At 45.7% G+C, this 17957-nt stretch overlaps 1 protein-coding gene and 1 pseudogene across 1 annotated transcript in view; both read right to left on the bottom strand.

Moving 5' to 3' along the window:
* Positions 1-10776: 10776 nt before the first annotated feature.
* Positions 10777-17957, bottom strand: part of LOC126085000 (zinc finger protein 805-like) — an 87149-nt gene continuing 79968 nt past the window's right edge. The window contains exons 7-10 of the mRNA XM_049899878.1: positions 17817-17957; positions 15436-15561; positions 14335-14464; positions 10777-12361 (exon numbers count right to left, since the gene is read on the bottom strand). The gene's annotated coding sequence lies outside the window, so the exon portion shown is untranslated. The remainder of the gene's footprint in view (positions 12362-14334; positions 14465-15435; positions 15562-17816) is intronic.
* On the bottom strand, positions 10782-17846 carry LOC126086162 (zinc finger protein 805-like; annotated as a pseudogene).

Raw genomic sequence — 17957 nt, forward strand, 5'->3', positions numbered from 1 at the left:
CCAGACTCATGGACAGAAAAGAGAGTCTCTGGATGAATCTCTGGTAGAGATTCTTTAACATTTTTCCTTTCTCTCCTAATCTGAACCTAGATTCTCCCCCAAGCTAACCCATTGCTTCTACCTTGAAAACTTCTCTCTGAAGTCCAATCCAATTACACAACATAAAGCTCCCAGTGAATGCTAACCCTGGGACCTTTTCCGAGTCCTTCCTTCTCACTCTGGGACTTGAAACTTTCAGGGCCACAATAAAGGTGATTTTCCTTGGGCTGAGACACATACATTACCAAATATCCTCTTGATCAGCAGACAGCCAATTTCAAAGTCATCAATTCTTAAGCATTGGATGACAGGAAAAGAATAACAGCCTCTCTTCTGGAGGCAGGTGGAGGGAGAGTCAGGGTTGAGTGTCCACGTTCCACTTCACTCTACCCTCCCTCTGCCCCCTTTCTCTTCACAAGGCCCCAGCCTAGGTCAGGACGATAGCTCGCCAATCCCCCCAGTTTGCTCTTTTTCATCCCTTCTTGGTTGATATTCCCCACTTCTCTTCCTCTTTCAGGTGCAAAGCCAGACACTCTCATGGTTGAAATGCTGGACTGCTTTTGCTCATTAGTTATTGAATTCCTAACCCCTGGTACCTATGAACCAGCCCTTGTTTCGATACTGGGACTTTGAAGATATTATCAAATGGAGGAATTCCAAAATTCCCTAACCAATGACATCAACAGGGAACTAAATCCATGGCAATAATTTTAACACCCACATATACTTGCACGTACACATCCTGATTTACCTGTTAAAATTCAGTCACCTTACTTTTAAGCAAGTCTTTAAAAAAAAAAAGTCTTTACACAGTCTTAAATAGGATGAAAAATACGATTCCTTCTCCATGTTTTTCTGAGTTTAGCATGATCCTTTAAATTTATCTATGTGATTTTTGTTTTAGATGTAATTCAAGTCCTACAAAACTGTAAAGGTACACTTGGGCAAGTTCCTGTAAAAAGTGTTAAAAAAAAAAAAAAAAAAAGCTGAGGAACTCAAATGAGGTTAAAGAATAGGACTCACCTGGGAAGTTTACTCAGCTCCACTATCATCGACATGCCACAGAAGGCAACAGAAAAAAATTAATTTGTATATATATATGTATATAGTACAATTGAAACTACATGAAGAAACAATTTTTTAAAAAATCAAAGTGTCAAAGTCTTAAGTGGTACAATGATATGTCCATTTGTATGTGTATCCTTACCTCCTTAAATATATATTTCATGATTTAAAGCTTCGTATTTCTCATAAAGATTTATGTACCTCAAGGGTGGGAAATGTTGCAGAACAAAGAAGTCTTTGAAGAAATTGTTTCAGACTTGCCCTTAACTGATAAACTCTGATGGCACTGGAGAGCAGTGAATGCATAATGGGGCTGAGGCCCTTTTACCTCAGAAACAACATTCCCTTACCCTCAAATAAGGAATCAATGACAAATTGTGATAAGCTTGGCAGGGAAATCTGAAAATAGCAGTGTTGCCATTTTGTTATCTTTTCTATGTCTCCTTTGCCACCTCATTCCTTATTTAAATATTCCCGAAATAACGACGCAGAGTAAACTAAGACAGATGTGGCTGAAGTTTTTCCTAAATGAACAATGGCCACTGCGTCTCCTGGATGAATTCTCAGATGTAGAGTCAGATTCTAGGTGGGACAACTTATGACTCTTAAATGACAAGTAATGATGTGTGACAAAATATGTCCAGGAACGGACCAGTAACGTGAAAGCTGCATCTAAAAATGGAGAGTGCTGAGAGACCAAAGAAAAAGGTGGGCAAATCCTGAGTGGCAACAAAGGAGTTTATTAGGGAGACTTAAAGATGAGTCCTGGGAGGCTTCAGGACCAAAACAGATCTCCACACTCCAGAGTGGGACGGCAGAGATTTTACAGTGGTGATGGACAATAGTGGCTACAACGTTGAAGTTGACATAAGAAATTACTGAGCAAACTGGAGTGAACTAGTGGACCACATGAGGGCATTCATGTTCATCTTCACAAAGGCTGTTTCTCTTCAGTCCACCTCTCAAGGCTGGCTTTTACAATCTGGCATTCTCCCCCTCTTGTGCCTTAGCATGAAAGACATCATTCTCTCCCCTCTGGGAACAGTGGGGTTGGCCGGCTGCCATATGGTGCCCATGCATGTGCAACAGAGAAAGTTACTGTGTTCCCGGAACATGGGGAAAGCTTCTTTGATAAGGAGAAGGAACCTGGAGAAAAGGAGACCCAATTCCCAGCCTCTTTACCAGAGAATGTTCTGGGCCCAAGGTCTCTACTTGGGCAGCCTGGATGGGAGGTGTAGAGGCAGACCATTCCCTCAACTGTCCAATCTCCAACTTCCAACCAGGGTGCCAAAAAAAGAAGTAGTACCATGTCCTGCTATGCCCATCACCCATTTAGGATGTTGAGCTGCATGCCCGTGGTTTAATGTATAACTCTGGTGGATGTTATATCTGTGCATCATTTGAGGCAGCATTTAATGAGGGTTCCTAGTAGAACTGTCTCCAGCAGATTGAACAAGTCTGCTTAGAGAAGAGATCCCAACCAGCTACCCCAGTTTTGACTTAATCCAAGCCAAATTAATAGATTTAAGTCTTAGGTATGTATACCATGTGCTGATTCATTTATGTAAAAATAGCATATTTCTCCTAACATGGCACATTATATGGACAGTACACATTTCAGTACAAGTAACACAAAAACTCCCTTTCTCAACACAATTGAACAAGGTATTACCATTGCCACACCAGAATAATTCAGACTTGGTGTAGTCAGCCAATATATACTGGACCACTTGGTCATATTCTGTAAGTTCTCCAGGTCCAGAGTAATGTCAAAGTCAGTCTCAAAAGTACCATTCTCAAACGATCCAGTGCCATGCCATTTATGTTTTCAGCACACACAGAGATAACAAGGGAAGAAAAAGAGACATTAACAATTACTCTTCCCCTATCTTCTGTGGGACTTGAGGTGAGGGTTGCCTGGTAGACACCCAGGTTGTCTGTTGTAGTCTTCAGGCAGTGACCTCTGTGGAAACCCAGATCTTTTGTCAAGGAACAGTTGTATACAAAAGAAACATATTTTATAGAAGAGACAGTTTGATCAAACATAGAGCACAAATGAGAAATGCCCTTGCAGGAAGCTGCTGCACTGAGACCCCAGACTGCTTGCCTGAAATGTATAGTTTAGTCTGGGGTTGTCTTGTCCTTTCCCATCAGCCATTTAAGCCTGTCCATTGAAATGCTCAATTACCCCTATGGCTTGGGGGTGATATAGAGCATATACAGGTCATTCAAGATCAATGGAAGCCTCTGTATAAGAGGCCACAATATGATTTATCTGCTGAGAATGCTCTGGACTGTTGACTCAGGAATCTGTCTCTGGGCAGGTTTTAGCTTTGGGCAGCATCTCATAGGCAGGTCAGCTTTTCTATGCTGTTCAGTGTTTTCTGATTACAGTGGGAGTCCATGCATGTAGGCCCAGCCTAGGATGGTACGTGAATATCCATGGGCCATCCTGTCTTAAATGCAGGAGGTGGTTGGTTGCACGTCTCTTTACTCTGGAGCAGAGGATGCTTTGGCCTCTGCAGTCAATTGGCAAGAGCAGTCTCCCCATTGGTTGTTTTCCCCTCACAGCATAGGGATATTTCTGGTGACCATCCATGCAAGTAACAAAAACTTATCAGGAGTAGAATTCATTTTTTTGTCCAGATGTCTCATCCCTATACGGGTTTGCTTTCTATCAGTCTGAGTGTTGTCAGTGGCCAAATCAAATGGCCAGGATATGAGCTATAGCCATGTCACAGTTTCCGTGTGCCCCACTAAAATGGCCCTAATGGCAGCAATCCCCATCAGGAGTTGGAGGCAAAAACTTAGAGAAGGATACATTAATACATCAACATCATCAATACATATAATATGGGTTTGTAGGGGCCCCAAAGGAACTTATATTCAGGCTTGGGCAAGGGTCTCAATGATGGTGACTTCAGACCCAAAAGTTTTCTTCATTTTAGTTCCAGGTGTTACAGAGATCACAGTCACCTATACAATGGTATCTAAAAACCCAAGACATACATTTTTTTCTTTTTTTCATTTCTTCATTTGACTTCAATTGGAACACAGACTTCGGTCCTCCCTGGTGACAGAGGGACCTGGGCTTAACCCTAAGTCTTAATTATTTCTTAAAGTCAGAAGATCTGGGCAATGTTGGCAGAGCCATCAGTCATTTGTGGAGCCACACCACCACCATACCAAGTGCAAGCATGGGTTCAGCCCAGCTGCCTGGTAACACTGAGGCAGTTCCTCCTATTTTAGTTTTCCCCTTATTATTACAGCTGCCACTATGTTGCTGCTGGATTACCTTGGTAGGGGCAGTTATCAGAGAATTCCAGAAAAGGCCTCTCAGGTCTCTTCAAGGCCGCTGAACACAAGCTATCCGAGGGAACTTATTCTTTTTCTGCTGTTTTAACTCTTGCTTTGTATTGGGTGTTACAGGGTGTTCTTAGCGCCAGGGACCTACTTAGGCCCTCCAACTATCTCTGGTCCCACTGTAAGGGGGAGGGGGAGAGCTTACACTGGGGAGGGGGAAGAGATGGGGGTGGTGACATTCCTCAATAAGATGGCCCCTACATAGTTAAACATTAAGCCAAGTAAATGATCCCTGTAGGGGTCCCTAACTTGGTAATTAATCGATAAGCCAAGGAAATAGTCTCTCCAGGGGTCCGTGACTTGGCTGTTAAATGTTAACAGGGAGAGATAAGAGAAAAAAGGTATAAAACCCTAAGAAAACGACTATCAGGGCACTCAGACTTTCTCTGTATCTGAGTAGTCTGCTCGACACTCCCTAGTCAAGTGTACTTTTGCTACTAACCCTCTGCTAGCTAATAAACCTCTGCTCACTTGGCACTATTTGTCTCAGTGTTTGAATTCTTTCCTACAACCGAAGACAAGAACCAAAGCTATTATCCAGTAACATCTTCTGGTGCCGTGACTTGGATTGAAAACTTCGTCCTCCTTCATCCAGAAATTGGTGGGTCCACCTCGGAGCGCGGGCTTTTTTTTCTTTTCCAGCCCTGCGCCAAGGTACCCTACCTCTACGTTTGTGTGTGTTTTGTTTCTTCTTAGGAGGGAGGTCTGAGAGGTGCTAGAAGGATTTGTCTGTACTTGGTCTATTAACAAGAACATGGTAATAATGAGTCTGACTCTTTCAGACTCCAGAGAAAAGAGGCAATTCCTCCCTCTGCTTTGCAGAGGTGTCTGGGTCAAACCCAAGACATGCAGGGGCCTCACAGGGACTTCCAACTTCACTTAATTAACATACAGGCTCATCCAGGGATGCGCACATAAGGGTTGGCCGCCCAGCACTCCCAGCCCTCCTGACTGTCTTAGACAACTGGGAGAGAAACTGAGACACATAAGAGAAGTGTCAGCCGACTAGAGGGGTCACACCCTCTAGGAGTCCTGCTCACAAAGTAGCACATTTTTGGCCCAGAACACCTGACCCCACTAACTTCAGCAACAGTCATGTCAAGTAGGTGACTCTCTTTAAGAGACCAGCCACCTACCTTTTGCACCTCTCAGCCCCAACCAACTTCTGGCTAACATATTTACATCTATATCCTCCATGTGTGCTTTGCAAAAGGGATCAGCGCTGTGTTTGTAATAGGCTAAGGGATAACTGTTCCAGCAAAGGACCTCTCTCCCTTTCCTGTTTATACCGCCATTGTGAAGCTAAACACAGGTGGCCTTTCCTTGATCAGCTCCTCCTGCTTTCATATTATAAAAGAATGAATAGGGACACACTGGTCTGCCTCACTGAATTAAGAATCTTAAGGTTATTCATTAGACTAACTAAAGTTGTATCTGTTATCCCCCTTACAAAGAACCTGAATGTCCAAGAGTATACAAAGAAGTGGGCTGCAGGATTCTACTTTATGACAGCCCTCCGTGCCCTGATTCCCTCCTTCAGTGTGCAGAAACAATTCATAAAGTATACAGAGAGGGGCAGACATGAGGAACAGGTTTGTTGGTTCTACAGAGAAAAAGGGAGGGGCCCAGAAAATAATAAGATTGCCCCCCTTGGGTATGGACAGAAGAGGGGCTCCAACAAATGCTCAATCATCTCATATGCCCAATTCCAAGGGACCCCCAGGATTATACGGTGTGTCAGGAGGCGAGGCAATCAAGGTGTCGGCTTCAATGGATAGTAAAGTTTGCCAGTGAAATGAGGGCTTCCCAGACAGAGGCAGTAGGAAGTTTCTAGGCAAGAAACTTCAGGACGGGCTACACACTAAGACTAGTTAATTCTGGAAGCCCAACGTAAACGAGGACAGAGGCAGTAAGAAGCTTCTAGGCAAGAAATTTCAGGACGGGCTACACAGTAAAACTAGTTAATTCTGGAAGGCCAGGTCTGAGAAGGGATGCCTTCTCCAGGCAGTGATTTAACATAGGGGGCACAGGAGACATCCTGCCCCTATGACTCACTCTGATCCTTTCCATATGGGAAACCAAAACTCAGTACCACCAGCCTTGCCTCTGGAATGTATCCTCAAAAATTGGGACAGGTTTGACCCTCAAACCCTGAAGAAAAAGAGAATAGTCTTCTTTTGTAACACTGCGTGGCCTCAATATAAATTGGGAGATGGAGAAATCTGGCCAGAACAGGGAAGTCTAAATCACCATACCATCTTACAGCTAAATCTGTTTTGCCAGAAACAAGGCAAATGCACAGAGGTCCCTTATGTCCAGGTTTTTATGGCCTTAAAGGAAAATCCAGAACTGTGTACAAAGTGTAAGACAGACCCCACAGTTCTCGCCATCATTACAAACCAAGCAATGGACACCTTAGACCCAAACCCTACCAACATTACAAGCCCACCCTTAGATACCAAAGACATGTCTGTTCCTCCAACTCCTCCCTACTCCAATTCCTCGCCCACAGCACCCTCACCACCTTACCTGTGCCCCCTTCAAGAAGTGGCTGGCCCTAATAGACCAGTCAGGGTACAGGTTCCCTTTTCAGTGAGGACTTAGGAAAGCTAAAAACAGAGCTAGGAAGTTTCTCTGATGACCCTAACAACTATATGGAAAAATTGAAGAACTTAACACTCACCTTTGATTTAGGTTAGAAAGACATAATGATAATCTGTAACCAAATGCTCACCCAGGGAGAAAGATACTCGTATCAGGTAGGATCTCTAAACCACTCCCATTGCAATGTAACCGTCATGATAACACACAACCTCAGAAGCCTAACTACATCTTTCCTTTATCCTCTGCCCTCGTCTAGCTGGTTAACCTTCCCTCCCAATACCTCTTCAAACACACAGTTAGACTACACTGGAGGGTTTTGCCAGGGGAGACCACTGGGTTGTGGTCATTTAGCCCTTCTGGCCACTTCCACACAGAAATCAGGCAGCAACGGAAATAACTGCACCTTGGTACGTGAAACTGCCAAAGAAAAGATTTTCATAGAATCCATCCGCAGAACTATCTTCTGGGAAAACCTAGAAAACACCACCACCCATAACATTACCCCCTGCTTTAGTCCACTAACAGCAGCTGCCCTAGCTGCTGCATACTTTTGGAAATATACCTCCACCTTCCAAAAGTCAGCTCCATACAATTACACCTCATCAGGTGTATACCATGTCTCAGGTTGTCTTCCATTATCTTCAGGCCTATATTATGTATGTGGAACCGCAGCTTATATATGCCTACCCACAAATTGGACGGGATTATGCAGAGTAGGATATGTCCTCCTCCTGTGTCTTTAGCTGAAGCAAGAGCTCCTATCCCTTTACCTTTAAGCACCACTCATAAGGTGACAAAAAGAGCAGGGCCCCTAATTCCCATATTAATAGGACTTAGCAGTCTTTTCTGAATTGCCGGCCTCGCAGCTGGAACCCTGGAACCACCGCAGCTGGAACCCTGGAACCACCAGGGCACTAGGAACTGCTCAAGTTTATGCAAACCTCCCACTTGAACTAGCCCAGCTCAATACCCAGGTAGCAGACTCTATAGCAACTCTACACACCCGAATAAATTGTTTGGCAGCTGTAGTACTTCAAAATCCAAGAAGATTAGACCTGTTGGCAGCTAACCACGGGGGTATATGCACCATGCTAGGTGAACAATGCTGTTTTTGGGTGAACCAAACTGGCCAAGTCCAAGAACTGCCACTTTTGGATAAGGCCAGACAACTCCAAACACAAGCTGAACAAGGATGGAACGCTTGGTCATCTGTCTGGTTGTAGGGATCTTGGCTAATACCGTTATTTGGCCCTTTAATGTCTTTGGTTCTTCTTTTACTGTTTGGACCCCACCTCCTTAAAATACTAACTCGTTTTGTATCCTCCAGATTACAAAAGTTTCAATTACAAATGGCTGTAATTCAGACATCGGCAAATAATCCCCCCGAAAGCCCTTTGGATCAAGCTGCCCAACGCTTCCATCCTTGGTTCCCAAAGTCAAGCAAACCCCCACTAGGGAACAAGTGCCTCTCCTAGGGCCAGTTCTATGCCCCAATGACAGCAAGAAGTAGCTACAGAAGACAGACCACCCCCCTCCAACAACCCCAAAGACTGGGGAGAATGGCACTTGAAGGGGGAAAGATGTAAGGGGGAGGGGGGGGAGAGCTTGCACTCGGGAGGAAGAGACAGGGGATGGTGACATTCCTCAGTAAGATGGTCCCTACGTAGTTAAACATTAAGCCAAGGAAATGGTCCCTATGGGGTCCCTTATTTGATAGGGTCCCTAACTTGGTAATTAACCAATAAGCCAAGGAAATAGTCTCTACAGGAGTCCCTAACTTGGCTGTTAAACTTTAACAGGGAGAGATAAGAGAAAAAAGGTATAAAACCCCAAGAAAATGACTATCAGGGCACTCAGACTCTCTCTGTATCTGAGTAGCCTGCTTGACGCTCCCTAGTCAAGTGTACTTTTGCTACTCACCCTCTGCTAGCTAATAAACCTCTGCTTGCTTGGCATTATTTGTCTCAGTGTTTGAATTCTTTCCTACACCGAAGACAAGAACTGAGGCTATTCTCCGGTAACACCATTGTTGGAGGACTCTGAGCAACGGCTAGGGGACAGTTGCCCCAGGCCTTGAATCTGTCATCTTTACAAACCTGCAGGCAGGCATTTCTAGTTGTTTATCTCATTTGCAGATGCAGCTGCTCAATGTCAGTCCTGGCCACACACAACTGCTACAAATCCCTTTTTAACTGTAAATCTTTCTGCAAAGCTCTTATGTGCGCTTCAGCAGTTAGGTGAGCTTTGGTAGTCAGCCGAAAAGCCCATAGCAGTGGCCATCCCACGACTGCTACTGCAATCCCAGCTTTTCCACAATTGTGAAAGCACGTATCAGCCCACAAATAGGCTACGTTGCTCGGTGTTTCAGGGGCATCACTGCACTCATATGGTGGTCCACAAACATCAAGCATATGGAGCAGACCTCCCCACACTGAGGTTACTGGCCAACCTGGGATGTCTCCCAAAGAAAAGCATATGGGGCCAGACCTCCCCACATGAAGGTCGCTGGCCAACCCAGGATTTCCCTCACGGAAAAGCATATGTGCCAGACCTCCCCACACAGAAGTTGCTGATCAACCCAGGATTTCCCCTGCAGAAAAGCATAAGGAGCAGACCTCTCCAGATGGAGGTCGCCGTTCAACCCAGAATTTCCCCTGCAAAAGCCTCATTCCCACTTGCCATTTCCTCAGTCACCTGGCTGACTCACCAATTGTCCAAGCATGGACCAATAATGTGAAATTTGACTCCAAAAATGAAGGGTGCCAAAAGACAGAAGAAAGAGGCAGGCAACTCCAGGACAGCAGTAAAAGAGATTATTAGGGAGACTTACAGATATGGTGAGTCCTGGGCAGTCACAAGACCAAAGCAGATCTCCACACCATGCAGTGGGCGGACAGAGATTTAATAGCAGCAGTAGAAAATAGTGGCCAAAGCCAGGAGCTTACATAAGAATGACTCAGCAAACTGTAGTGAAGTAGCAGACCACATGAGGGCGCTCATGTTCAACCTCACAAAGCTGTTTCCCCTTCAGTTCACCTCTTGAGGCTGGTTCTTAAAATCTGGCACAATCCCCTTCTTGTGTGCTAGTCAGAGACTGCATTACCTCCCCAGTGGGAACAGATACAAAGATGGGGTTTGCCAGGTGCCATATGGTGCCCACACAAGTGCCACAGAGAAAGTTACTGTGTGTCCAGAAGACGGAGAAGGCTTCTCTGATAGGGAGAAGGAACTGGGAGAGAAAGCGCAACCCAATTTCCCATCTCCTTATCAGAGAATGTTCTAGGCCCAAACCTTGACTTAGGTAGCCTGAAAGGGAGACACGGAGGGAGACCATTTCCCCAACAGAATGATTCCTCACAAAGATGATACTTGTGACCTTTCACTTTGGTATGAATGATCAGATGCTGAGTAAGATGGTTCCTCTGGCCAAAGATTTTCCTTGGTGGTTACATTTAGAGTCCAAGCCCAATAGATGGCCTTGGATGTTGACTGAAGTTGGCTCATTTGTGGAAGATCTACCCATATCTGTCGCACTGACTGGGCTTCTCCCAGTATGAATTCTTTGGTGCTGAGTGAGGTGTAACCTGCAGTTGAAAGCCTTCCCACATTCACTGCAATCATAGGGCTTCTCTCTAGTGTGGATGCTGGTGTGTCAAATGAGGTTGATATGCTGGCAAAGGTTTTCCTGCAGTGTATTCATAGGGCTTCTCTCACGAGCGGATGATGGAGTGTCGAATGAAGCCTAGCTGATCACAAAAGGTTTTCCCACACTCCTTGCACTCAAAAAGTTTTTCCCCTGTGTGGCTCCTCTTATGCCAGACAAAACCAGAGAGGTGGGTAAAGGCCTATTCACATTCACTGTACTCACAGGGCTTCTCCCCTGTGTGAATCTGCTGGTGCTGTGCAAGGTGTGACCTACTGCTGAAGGGTTACCCACACCCTATGCACTCACAGGGATTTTTCCCAGTGTGAGTCTACTGGTGATGTGCAAGTTGTGACCTAAGGCTGAAGGCTTTCCCACATTCTGTGCAATCACATGGCTTCTCCCCAGTGTGAATCCACTGATGCCACACAAGGTATGATCTGCTGCTGAAGGCCTTCCCATACTCTGTGCACTCATAGGGCTTCTCCCGAGTGTGAATCTGCTGGTGCCATGCAAAGTGTGACCTGTAGCTAAAGGCCTTCCCACACTTGATGCACTCATAGGGATTTCCCCCAGTGTGATTCTGCAGGTGCTATGAAAGGGTTGTTTTCTACTGAAGTCCTTCCCACACTCTATGCACTAAGTCTTCTCACTAGTGTGAATCTCCTGGTGCTGTGCAAGGTGTGACACATGGCTGAAGGCCTTGCCACACTGCACTCACAGGGCTTCTACCCAGTATGAATTTGCTGGTGCTGTGCAAGGTGACTTGTTGCTGAAGGCCTTGCCACACGCTGTGCACTCATATGGATTCTCCTCAAGGTGAATCCGCTGCTGCTGTACAAAATGTGACCTGTGGCTGAAGGCCTTGCCACACCTGATGCACTCATAGGGCTTCTCTCCAAGGTGAATCCACTGGTGCTGTACAAAGTGTGACCTGTGGCTGAAAGCCTTGCCACATTCTGTGCACTCATAGGGTTTCTCCCCTGTGTGAATCTGCTAGTGCTTTGAAAGGTATGTTCTCTTGCTGAAGATCCTCCCACACTCTGTACAGTCATAGAGCTTTTTACTAGCGTAAATCTACTGGAGTTATAAAAGGTGTGAACTATGAGTTAAGGCCTTCCCACACTCGATGCACTCATAGAACTTCTCCCTTGTATGGACCTTGTGGTGTTGTCGGAGGAGTGTACTCTTGCTAAAGATTTTCCCACACTCCGTGTGGTTACAGAGCTTTACACCACATTGAATCTGCTTATGCTGAACAAGGAGGCAGTTCTTATTAAGCACTTTCCTGCATTTACAGGGATTTTTTCTCTTTGTGTACTGAAGGATCTTTACCTGAATCCACCTACGTCAGATTTAAGGACAGTGTCTCCTGGAGAGACTCGCCCCTATACAATCCCTGAAAGGACGCTTTCATCTGTCCACATGCCATCATGTTCAGGGCTTATGTTTCCAGGGAGTATCTCCTCTGGGTCTTTGGCCTGAAGTCCCCTTCCTATATATTCAGTGGCTCCTCTTGATCCATGGCTTGCTCCAACCTGGAGTTCCTTGAGGCTCCCTGTGACAACTGTTCCTGCAGTGAGACTGCCTCAGACAAAGCTTGGTGACAAGTGGTAGGCTCTGTTGTCTGAAGCTCTTCACAGTCACCTGAAGGGAATGCAATACGAAAAATTAGTAATTAGCATTAGTGATGCTAAGATGTTGTTGTTATTAGTTGCTATTGAGTACATTCTGACTCATGGCAGCCTCACATGTGAAGAACAGAACTGCTTCATTTGGATTTTAAGGATGTGACCTTTTGGAAGGAGACCACCTGGAACATCTCACAAGGTGCCTCTGGGTGAGTTAGAGCTGGCAACCTTTCAGCTAGTATAGAGCTCTTAACCATTTGAGCCACCCAGAAACTCTGATGCTAACATGTTGTTATTGCATGCTGTTGAGTAGCTTCTGACTCATAGCAACCTATAGGACAGAGTGGAACTCCCCCATAGAGTTCCATAGACTGTCAATCTTTACAGGAGCAGATTGCGAGGTATCTTCTCTTACATTGGGGCTAGAAATAGTGCCTCTTTGCCTCCTGGGTTTTGACATCTCTGAAACCCGGGTCAGCCATTTTTTTTCTTTTCTGGTCCTTGGACTCTTGACATTTTTACAGGGAAATATAGAGAGGGTGAATCTGGGTCAGGAGACAGGGGCTCTGGAATAGAAACAACTTCTCAACTCCAGACATGGCATGGATGGACACAGTAATAATGACACTGTGTGTGCTGAGTTTGCTCTAAGTGAGGACATCTCACGGTGCTACAAGAACATTAGGAAGGGGTACCTAAAAAAAACCAAACTCATTGCCGTCGAGTCGATTGCGACTCATAGCAACCCTACAGGACGGAGTAGAACTGCCCCACAGAGTTTCCAAGGAGCGCCTGGCAGATTCGAACTACCGAACTCTTGGTTAGCAGCTGTAGCACTTAACCACTACGCCACCAGGTTTTCCAAGGGGTACCTAATACAGCCCAAGTAGGAGACAAAAAGAGATCAAGGGGGATTTCCCAGAGGAGGGACCCCATTTGGTGAGTCCTAATGGAGACGTATGAGTTGACACACAGAGAGAGTGGGAAGGTTACTGCAGCCTTAGGAGACAGAAACCACAAAGGCACAAAGTCTTCAGAGAACCCAAGGAAGAGAAGTATCGGAGAGGAGGACGTTGCTGAAAAATCATAGATAGTCAGGGCAGAGGTGAATCTGACTCCCAAGGTTTTGACTTGGATGATGGGTGGGATGGCCATGGCCACTCCAGGACATGGCTTGTAAGACAAAACGTGAGCTGGATCTGGTGGACACACTGAGTCTGGTGTGCCTGAGGAACAGCTCAGTGAAAAGACTAGTGAAAGAGACACAATCTGACGGAGAAAATTACAATTCTTTTCTTGAAGACATTAAAGAAGAACCGTGTAAAAGGAGAGCTTGACACAAGAAGAAACAGAAAGTCTGAAGATCCCATTATCTACTTAAGAAATACAATTTATATGTAAAACACTTCCCACCAAAAAGAAGGAAAAAAGGGAATGGGATAATAAACCCATAAATCAGCAAATGTGACTTTTGTGGAGGAGACACAGGAATAAGGAAGAGAAGAAGCACATACATAAGAGGTGAGTCGAGTATAAGTAACATTCTCACTTAGGATGGATAATGTTATTCAACATATTATTTAAAAAAAAAAAAATGAATGAGCAAACAAAATATTAAATCTGGGTCACTCATGGACCAATTATGAGAATGTGTCATTGATGAAGGTTTAAAATTAATTTAAATCTGTACACATGAGATCCACCAAAGAAAATGTTAGAGGCTACCTGAATATTATGGTTAAGCTCAAACATGATAAAGTGTGATAAGTTTGTGCTGTGTATTAAGCTCATATTGTATACAGATTAAGAGTGTAGGTTCTGGAGCCAAAATACTTCATCTGGAGCCTTAGATGTTCTTGGACAAATCACTTACTTCCTCAGAGACTCAATTTTCTTATCTGACAAACTGAGAAACTCTTAGTTCCCGCCTCACGGACTGTCATGAGGGTTAAATGAGAAAATGCTTGCAAAGCACTCTGCACACAGCACCTGGCAGGCTGTGAGTGTTCAGTACCCTTCATCATTATCGTCATTGTTTTATTTGGCAATTAGAATCACAGCAGTGGCTTCGGCAAGGATGGTTTCCATGGTCTGGTGCAGAGGAAGTTCACAAATGGGCCTGAAAGAGTAAAGGGCACAACGTCACTGAGTGTTTATAAAGATGTGTGGCAATGAGCACATTCCCACAGGAATAGTTGGAGTATGAGAATGAGGTTTGGGACAAAGCACTAGATCTGGTCTTTTGTATCTGCCTTCTGAAAAGAGCATGAGGAATTTGGGTATTCTTTGTCTTTCTAAAATAGCCAGGTAAGTAGGGATTATATTTGCCCCACGCCTGGTGAACTAACTTCCAGAAGGAGAGGAGGCATGATGTAGTTAGGTATATTCATTGACTGGATCCATAATGACTATGCATTAAGGCCCTAGTCATGCATATTCACTGAGGTCCCAGTGACTAGGGGACCTTGGGTCTTGGAGCTCTCTTTAGGGCGCACCAGATCTTTGAGAATGTCCATGCATGGGAGATAAGAATAGCATGTCCCTGGGGCCCCGATGTCAGTAATTCTGCCAGATCTCACCTGATGTGACTCTAAGCTTGTATCCTTTCTGGTTATAACACCTGGGTAACTGTAAGTATAGGTAACAGTCTCCATGAAGTTTGTGAGCTGTTATAGAGAATTAATAAACCCACAAGGCAATGAGCCAGCAGGGGCTGGCAGGATAGTCAATTGGTGTAGACCCACCTCTGGTGGATCAATGCACAAGGACAGAGTACTTCTAGCTTATGACCTAGTCTCTAGGGAATAGAGAGAGACAGACAGGCAGGCAGACAGACAGACGGACTGACAGAGAGGGAGTGCAGGGAGCCTAGAGCCTAATCTTACCTAAAACATATCACTCTTTTCCAAGACAGTGAAGAGTCTGATGGGTGGGGAGGAGGACAGAGGAAGCACAGGTCAAAGGGCTCCATGGATCCCGTATCACCAGAGAGGTAATGACAGGAAGCTTACCGAGAAAATACAGGGTCAGTAGTCTCCTCAAGGTCTGCAGGCTACAGGGACCCCACCTGCCTGGCTCTTGGTCACTCACCTGGAATGGTGCTTAGGGAGAGATCTTTCTTCATAGCCCATAGCTCCTGCCTGAGCTCCAGCTCGGAGATAAGCTCTGGTTTGGGCACAGGACACCCCGTTCATGAAGAAGAGGACACAGGAATTTCTGAGAAAAGAAATAAAACCTCTCAGTCTAGACTGGGACTTCAGGATGAGAATGAGACCTCGGAATGAGGCTGCTCCCATCCAAGCAGACAAAACTCTGACCTGTGACCTGGAAACCCAGGATATAAATACCATCCTGGGACCCCAAAGACTGTAGACAGTAGTGCTGGCTGTTTAGGCAGCACCATTCCCTCTGACCTCCAGCCTAAGGAATCCCAGCAATGTTCAGATGCAGCCACAGGACCCAAGGAAATGTCCCCTCCTTCTAGAAGGTGCTGTCTAATTAATCCAAGTCAGTGGGTCTTAATCTGCCTGTAAGTCAGAGCCACCTTCGGCTATCTGGTTCCCATTCACAGAACAACTAAGACAGAATCTCTGAGGACTGAATCTAGGACATAAGCAGATTTTAAAATTCCCCAGGTGATTCTGGACCTCAGGCAGGGTGGAAAGCCCTGGTCTCTTCAACTTGCAAACTGTATCCTGATCATCAGTAGTCTGATGTAGGTCTGACACAAAGGCTGCAGGGAATAAAGAAGTCTCATAGCCAAGATAATGTAGCTTAGAATAACACCAAATGGCTCTCATAGCAAATGCCTCCTGGTGGCCCTGCCTGACTTACCCCTATCTGGGAGAATATCCTATCACCCATGGCCTCGCTAACTGGACTGTGGGAACATTTGAGCCAGTTGAGTCCAGTCACAGTCAAATCCCCATCTGGAACGCAGAATAAAGAGCTAAGATTGAGGCCAGGCTGTGCTGGGTACAGGAGTGAAAGGTCAAGGGAAGGGTGGACACAGGTGGCCAATTCCTGCCTCAAGAACGCCCTTGAAGAGGCCAGTAGCGGACAAAGAAATAGAAACCATGGAAACATGCAGAGAATAGAACCGAAAACTTTGGAGGCCTCAGGCAGCAAGGAATAAGGTGCCCAATTCCTGCTACGAACTCACTAGGACAGAAAAATCCAATGTGAAAAGAAAGTGACAAGAACGGACACACAGAGAGAAGACGAGGGACTCAGAAGCCAGGGCGTGATGTTCGTACTTCCTCTCAGTTTCTCAGCTTATGTCCTGGGTTCTGTGAGACACCTCCCTTTCCTTCCAACATATTTGGTAAGCCATTTTAGAGGGGGAGTAAGTTTCCTCCTCAATGGGGTACAAGGAGACCAGCCAGATCTGGATCAAGATGGGAGAAGGGGTTCCCTTTCTGTGGGTTCCCTGCATGGTGAAAAGGTGAAGCCTTACCCTGGCAGACAAGGAGCCTACAGGTCTCCAGTATCACCTCCCAGTACAGGGTCCTCTGGGCCAGGTCCAGCTGACCCCACTCCTCCCATGTGAAGGTCACAGATACCTCACAAGTCAAAGAAAGGCAGCAGTGTCGGTCTTGAGCCTGCTGAATGGGACAAGAGTCTGCCTGTGTGTCAATGATCAAGACACAGAGACTCAGAAAGGCAGTAGTGTTGGTCTTGAGCTTGCTGGATGGGATAAGAGCCCATCTGTGTGTCAATGATCAAGATACAGAGACTCAAGGCCCATATCACCAAGCAACTCCTGGAGGCCTAGCTCGGTGCTGGGACGCTGGCGTTGCTATGAGTTGGAATCTACCAGACAGTACACAACAAGAGGAAAGCTTCCTACATAGGAATTCATTAAATAAGGCAGTAAGCACTCGGAGATGTTACAGGAAAAAGGTGATAATAACAACAAAAATAATAATACCTATCACAGCAACAAAGGTGGTAACTGAGCCTAATTGGTTCTCACTATTTTCTTCAAGATGCTGCTGGATGGGTTCGGACTGCCAACCTTTAGGTTAGTAGAGGAACACAACTTCTACCACCCATGAAGCCTGAACTTCTAGGAAATGCCTCTCTAAAGAGGTGACATCTGTGCAGTGGCCATAAGGATGCAAGGGGAGACTCTGAAAGGATCTGGTGACAATGTCTAAGGCAGAGGGAACTACAATGGCAAAGGCTGAAATGGAAGAGAATCCAGTTTGGTCTAGAGAGCAGTGAGCAAGGGGAGAACGGAAGGGGTCAAGGATGGAGGTGGTCAGCCTGGGTGGTTGGGGAGGGACTTGCAGGCCATGGTGAGGGGCTGGATTCATTTTAAGTGTCATGGGAGCCCTTAGAGGCAGCATCATTCATATACCACAGCCACTGACAGCAAGGCCTGACACTATTCTAGGACTATGGATAGTAAGTAGCCAACCAGTGCAACTTTCAGTAAACCAGTAATTCCAAAAATGTCTTCCACTCACCTGTGCCAGGTTACTCAGCATCACTGCCATCGTGGGACACTGTGGACAAAGTGGCAAATACTGGAGAGGCTGGTGACTGGGGCAGGCCCCACTGGCTCCACTGCACAGGACAGGGTGACCTCTGCTGACTGGTACTCCAGC

This window comes from Elephas maximus, chromosome 11 (assembly GCF_024166365.1).
Source record: "Elephas maximus indicus isolate mEleMax1 chromosome 11, mEleMax1 primary haplotype, whole genome shotgun sequence".
In the NCBI taxonomy this organism is placed as follows: domain Eukaryota; kingdom Metazoa; phylum Chordata; class Mammalia; order Proboscidea; family Elephantidae; genus Elephas; species Elephas maximus.